This window comes from Fukomys damarensis, unplaced genomic scaffold, assembly GCF_012274545.1.
Source record: "Fukomys damarensis isolate Sample0158 unplaced genomic scaffold, DMR_v1.0_HiC HiC_scaffold_10, whole genome shotgun sequence".
Lineage (NCBI taxonomy): Eukaryota > Metazoa > Chordata > Mammalia > Rodentia > Bathyergidae > Fukomys > Fukomys damarensis.
Window position 1 is genome coordinate 29,567,549 of NW_022900922.1, and position 7,045 is coordinate 29,574,593.

At 39.1% G+C, this 7,045-nt stretch overlaps 1 long non-coding RNA gene across 1 annotated transcript; it reads left to right on the forward strand.

The window, feature by feature from the left end:
* Window positions 1–295: 295 nt before the first annotated feature.
* On the forward strand, window positions 296–6,027 carry LOC104861427. The gene is made up of 3 exons (XR_780030.1): window positions 296–454; window positions 2,726–2,799; window positions 5,987–6,027. It is a non-coding gene; the product is annotated as an uncharacterized LOC104861427 (long non-coding RNA).
* Window positions 6,028–7,045: the final 1,018 nt, after the last annotated feature.

The following is a 7,045-nucleotide window of genomic DNA, read 5'->3' on the forward strand; positions in this document are numbered from 1 at the left end:
AGTCCACCATGAAAGACTGGAGTGTGGGCTTATGAAATCTGGCCTAGCACTGGGCTGGCACAGTCCTAAGGTAACAGTTTGGAACTCGAGGCTATAGGGCCTGCCTTGCCATGAATTCTAATGTACTGAGCCCAGTGTTAGGATTTGAAGCAAAGTCATGTGCTCACCTTTGTCTCCTTCCCTCTGTGCTATCTGAGGTTTAGGAAAAGGTGAACCAGGTGGTGTGAAACTGTCCTCTCTGCCCCTGCCCCTTTCAGCATGTCTTCTCCCGTTTCTGTGTTATACACAGGTGTGCAGTCTCTCTCCTGGCATCCTTAGCTCCTGAGAAGGTATTTTCATGCATGGATAGTTGTTCAAGTTAATATTCCATGGAAGAAGCACTGGAATACTGACATCTTGCTGACACCCCAGTAAAGAGAATATTTAATTCACTTGGCCTCAAAGGATTTTTAAGGTAATTTGGAAGTATATTTCAGTAAGACTCATTGTAAGTAAGCATCAAGATTAAATTAGTAAGTACATTATTTGTGTATTGTTCTCTGCTTCAAACAAGAACAAAGACAAATAAAATATGAATTAAAAGTAAAATGATATTAGCTGGTTCAAAACAGGATGAGCATTTACATGGATCAGGTTCACGCACCAGAAAAGCAAGGAAAAATTCAGTAGTTTTTAATATTTTCACATAGTTGTGCAAGCATTCACCATAATCTAGTTATAGAACATTTTCATTACTCTAAAAAGAAACCCTGTGATCCGTAGCAATCACAAGGAAAACAGTCACTACCTAGATGTTATTAGACAACCACTGATCTTTATTTTTCTCTACACATGTAGTAATTTTAAAAAAAGCTTTCCACAATGAACAGTTCAGATCCAAGTGGCTTCACTGGTGAATTCTACCAAAAATATAAAAAAGACTATTAATTGAGATAGAGGATGAGGACTGAGGAGGAGGCAGAGCAGGAAACTTACCCTTCCTAAACGTTTTTAAAAAAATTACTAGTTTTATAGAAAATAATTTAGGAAGAAAGATCTTATGAGCACACAGGGCCTCTGAATTTTCTAGCCCCTAAAAGCAGTACATTTATCAAGAATTAACTTTTAAGTTTGATACCAAATCTAGATGACTGGAAAGAAGTAAGCATTACAATTTTGCCAAGTTGCATATAGTTTATGAAGTTTGTGCAATATGCATAAACAAGAGGTTTTATAAGTAAAACAGATAGAAGGGGGGAAAGTTGTGTGTGTGTGTGTGTGTGTGTGTGTGATAAAAGTATTGAAAACCACAGTAGATATATATAAATGACTTTAAAACTCCTCTGAATTTCAATGACAAGGGATTCTTAAGCAGACCTTTCCCCTTTGTAATCCTTCAGTGATTTAGACCACATTTCTAGTATCTGATAAAGAGCCATTGTAAGCCACCAGTATTTGGAACTGTAATCACTGGGGAATGTGTCACTGGCCCTCCAAAAGCCCTATTTCCCTCATTTGCCCCTGAGATTAAGAACATCCAAAAGACAGGTATTGTGTTTGCTCTGGGACCATGCAGTCCCTTAATTCCCACTGGCACCATCTGGACTAATTCTGTTTTAAGACTAACTAGGTGAGGTCTTCTAATCACCGAGACATCTCTTATCACAAAGACAGATCTATGTAACTACCAGTGGTATAATCCCTCTTACTTTTCAATGCCATATAAAGTGTTATTCCTCATCTTTTTCATTAAAAAAATCACAGAGGACTGTAGTGTAGGAAGTCTGATGAATCATAAGGGTGAGCTCGTGCGTTAAAAGTGGGAACAACTAAAATACTTAATGAATAGTAGAAAGAACTTCTATTAATGTCTTTACAAAAGTAGAGCAAAGGGCTCGTATGAAGGCAAACATGTAGATAAGCTGACAAAAAAAAATACCTTTCAACTGAGGAATGTTTCCAAGACAGCATTGGGAGACTGTTCATTTTATTTTATTACATAATAAAAAGGAAATATGGAGATTTTTTTTCCAAAGAACCAAGCCAAAGTAGTTTGCGGTATGTGCTATGAACTCATTCACAGAGGAACCAACATATTTTAGAGCAAAGTTGTCTAAAAATAACTTGTTTCATCAGTTCTGGGACATTTTCTCAGTCTTTTGCCAAGAATCCAATTAATGTGTGTTGCTTGTTCTTTTTTCTTACAGAAACATTTACATGGTTTCTCTCTCTCTCTCCCTTTCTCTCTCTCTCTCTCTCTCTCTCTCTCTCTCTCTCTCTGTATAAAGATGGTTCATACAGCCTTGTGGATGTAAATAATATGATACATAAGAAGCTATACGTAGGGGAAGAACAAAAAGGGAAAAGAAAAAAATGTGAGAGAATGAAAAGATGAAAATAAAGTGTTTATAGATGGGGAGGGGAGGAGGGGGTGAAGGGAGGGCAGAGGTAAGGGGAAAAAAATGAGAATCAAGACTTGCCATGTAAAGGTACATGATCCCAACAATGAATGTAACTGTACTGTATCCCTAAATGTACCAATAAACTCAATAAAAAAAAAAAGAAAAAAAAAAAGAAAATAAGGTACAACTGAAAAAAAAAAAAAAAGAAGCTAAATGCTAGGGCTTGTAATACAATTACTTAATACCCTTGGGCTTGAGACATTTAAAAAGATCAGCTAACCCAGTGAAGCTAATCTTAAAGTTCTCCTCTTTTCATCTTAAGTTCTACCATATTTTCTCTGCAGAGAGCTGGTGTTCAGCCCCTGCCTCTGAAAAACTGGCTGTGAAGGAGCAAATAAAGAGACCCAGAGACCAGGAGGTAGGTACTGGGCATGCACTTTCAGGGACCACCTCAGTTTCTGTAAGTAGATAATAGAAAATATTTAAGGCTAAAAGGTAAAGCTGCCTTTCCTTCCTGAGGCACCAAGGAATACTAACTAACGTCGAATGTTTTAAAGAATATAATGCACATGAACTTCTAAGGTCAAACTTAGTAGATTTCAAAGATACTTCAGTATTATCTTTTTTTCTCAGTGGGCCACTTTGGGCTGAGCCCCTAACCTCCCTAGAAACTTCTCTCCATACAATATTCAAGCAAAATTTCAGGAAACATCTATGTTGGATTATTCATTTTGGAGAATGTTATTATTAATATAACATAACCTTTGAGACAGATCGCCATTAGCTATGGATTTTAGTATTTTAGAAGGCCTTAAAGATAATCCAGCTGAACCTAATTCATTTCAAGATGGACTTGAGAAGAAAGACAAAGGGCCCCAAAGGCCTTGTGTGGATTTTCCTTTCTTTGTAACAGGGTCTCCAAAACTAAAGTTTTCTACGCACCAACCTGTTAATTATCCTCCAAACACACCACTGTGTATTTGCTTACAATCTCCTCTTGCATGTAATGCCTTCTTCTGTTGGAAAAGTTTTACTTTCTATTCAAGACTCAGCTCAAAATCATCTTTGTGGAGAAACTTTTCTCTAGTCAAGCAGGCAGAGTTATCTGCTTCTTCCTATGTGCTGTAGTACATCTTTAAATATAATTTTATTTTAGTCTCTTTCATCCTAAAACACAAAAACAAAATCCAAACTTCAGTATCCATTCTTGAGATCCTTCTCCAGTCACCATCCTTTCCATTTTCTCCTTTTTATAGTGAAGAGTCTCAGAAGTACTGTTTTACTTGCTCACCTCCATTTAGTCTTCAGTTCACTGCAGCTGACTTCGGACCTTTCCACTTCACTGAAATTGCTTGTGGTAAAGGCAGCGATAATGTCTACACTGCCCATTCTCCTGGCTGGTTTTCGGTTCTTATTGTACTTCTCCTCTCCCAAATATTCTATACATTCCCAAACATTCTACAACCACCACCTCATTAAGACTCTGGCATCTGGACCTCTACGCTGTCCTGCTTTTCCTTTGATGACTTAGTCACTTTTCTCCACCTCTTTGGGAGCTGTTCATCCTCCTCTCCTGGATCCTTAGTGTTAGAGGTCCTTTGAGTCTCGACCACAATAGTCTTCTCTTTTTCAGTGATCTTGTCCACTCCCTGGCTTCAAATTCTGTTTCAGCAACTCTCAAAAATATGTCTCCAGGAAAGATCTCCTCTCTTCTCTTCCTCTTCCTCTTCTTCTTCTTCCTTCTCTCCCCTCCCTTTTTCTGTCTGTTTCTGTTTCTGTCTGAGTTCTCTATTATAAATCTTACTGCTTCAGTAGATTATTAGTGCTGTCATTATTATATATGATAAAGTCTCATTAAAAACTAGCTAAATCAAAGTAAGACAGAAAAGAAAGAGACAAAAGACAGAGAAATAGATTGTGACATTTAGGTCATATCACTAAAGAAGAAAGGATGTTCTTGTGTTCTCGATCTTCCCGTCTCTTCTGTCTTTGTATATCATCTTCATTTTTTCAAGCCAATATAATCCCAAAAGAGGAACATACTTATCAACAACTCTACATTTATATGTTCACAGTTCTTTAGCCAAGATATAAAAGTCTTTCTTCTCCCTGCTCACATTAAGAGGAGGAATTTGGCCAAGGGAGGCTCACGTGGCTTTTCTATGAATCAGTCATTGCAGTTTGGGAGTCAAGATACTATGCATGATTTAGTCTGGACCACATACCTCCATCATAATTACTAGAGGAATAGTGTTGGACCCGGCAGTGACCTAATGGACATCAGTTACGCGCCTCACAGGTATCTCCAGTGGAGAGTATCCAAAATTTAATCAATAGTGTTCTTCTGAAAAACATGATTTTTAACCATAGAGAAATGCAAATCAAAGCCATACAAAGATACCATCTCCCCCCAGATAGAATAACTATTATTTTTTAAAAAAATAATGCAAGCAAAGAGGTGCAGAAAAAAATCTATGCTGTTGGGGAGGGTGTAAATTAGTACACTCATTACAAAAAAACAGTAATGTGGTTCCTCAAAAAACTAAAAATAGATTTACCATGTGATGCAGCAGTCCAACTTTTGGGTACACATCCAAAGGAAATGAAATCAGCACATCAAAGAGCAGCCTCTGTACCCATGTTTTTTTGTAGCACTACTCACCATAACTAAAATATGGAATAGGCCAGGATGCCCATCAACAGAGGAATGGATAAAGAAAATTATATATATTTGGTAGCCTGATTTTGATCATGGCACTACTGTTTCTGGACAAGTGACTTAGCATCTCTAAGCGTCACTTATTTTATCTGAAAATGAAGATAGGAATGGGATGCATCTTTTGAGGTCCTGAGAGCAGCAAATGAATCTCTGTGAAACACCTGGCTCAGGTTCTAAGCCGGTGCATGTTAAATATTGCTGCTAGTACAGATGAGCCCAATTCCCACTCTGGAGATGGCAAGGAGATCCAGAGAAAAATGAAGGCCCCCTGAGAGCACCTACAAGGAGACTTCTAAGCAGAGAAGGGCCCGAGGTGGGTGCTTCCCTTCCTTCCACTTTAGTCGACACACTGCTTCTAGGAAATTGGATCTGAATTGCACCGTTCTCCCTGCCGGGCCTACAGCTGCCCTGGTCTAGAGGTGGCTGGACACTGCCCAGAAGCTACCCCAAGAGAAATTAGTCAAAAATGTAGGTCAGTTTCCTCTTTAAAGAAATACAGACTGTAAGGCCACCATCCAGATGCACCCCGTGAACGTTAGAATCTGATCAATCCGTAAAGGTAATTCTAAGTTGTAGGCCAGATGTTCTCCTTTTTCATTCAGCATTTCTAGAGCCCTCTGCTCAGGAAGGGGGTGAAGCTGTGGACTGGCCCAGGATGAATGTGTGAAGGAAGCCAAGTGGAGTGCCTTAAGCCACCTCCTTCCCCTTTCACCTTCCCCATTCCACTCCTGTAAGCCCTTTGCCCTGCTTGCTGGGCCCAAAACTACCACTATTTCCCAGCCACACTTTTCTCAAGAAGGATCTGAAACTCGTTTACATTAAAATACAAATGAGGGTTGCTGCTAAAGTACTACCTCAAGGTTTGCCTTTACCTTCCATTTCACAGCAGCATTTCCAACCAAGTCCAGCAAGGAGCAGCAGAGTGTCCTCAGGATCTTCATTGGATTCCTTGCTCTTGCCAGGCAGGCAGCAGAACCCCTGAATTAAATCCCTGGCCCAGGATTTTTTTTTTCTCATTGAGTTTATTGGTACAATCTAGGTATACAGTACAGTTACATTCACTATTGGAATCTTGTACCTTTACATGACAGGTCTTGGATCTCATTTTTTCCCCTTGTTCCTGCCCTCCCTTCACCCCCTCCTCCCTTCCCTATTTAGAAATACTTTATTTCCATTTTCTCATTTTTTTTCTTTTCCCTTATTTCCTTTCCCCTACCCTTCCCACTTCCCCTATGCATACATTTTCCTGTGAATGAATCTAATTTCTCATTCTTTTTTTTTTCAGCCTTAACTGAGTTTATTGGTACATTTTAAGGATACAGTACAGTTACATTCATTGTTGGGATCTTGTACCTCTACATGACAGGTCTTGATTCTCATTTTTTCCCCTTACCTCTGCCCTCCCTTCACCCCCTCCTCCCCTCCCCATCTACAAACACTTTATTTCCATCTTTTCATTATCTCACATTTTTTTCTTTTCCCTTTTTACCCTTCCCCTACCCATCCCACCTTCCCTACACCTTTAGCTCCTTTCTTCCCATTTCTTAATGTCAGTAATCTTATTAGGATCTTCAATCTCAGAAAATGGAAAATACTGTCCTATACTTGTTGGTGAACTCTTCGAAGGCACCAGGTAATTCTTTATTATTGACCTAATTTTCCCTCATTGGATGTTACCAATGTTTATTGAGCTGAGGTCAGAAAACTTACACCTTCATGAGGGAGATAACCTACAGAGTAATAATGTGGTAGCCTACTTGGCCCATTTGGTGAAAAGTGGTGAGCCTCTGGACTAAGGAGGAAAAAGTCAAAGGACATGAAGGAGTCGAATGATAGCAAATGGTCACCCACCACTGAGGAGTAATGGATGACTCCCAACCATCTGCTTTGGAAACTAGGTGCATGAAAATAACATTCTCTGAAATAGTGGAGGAAGAAAAGACTG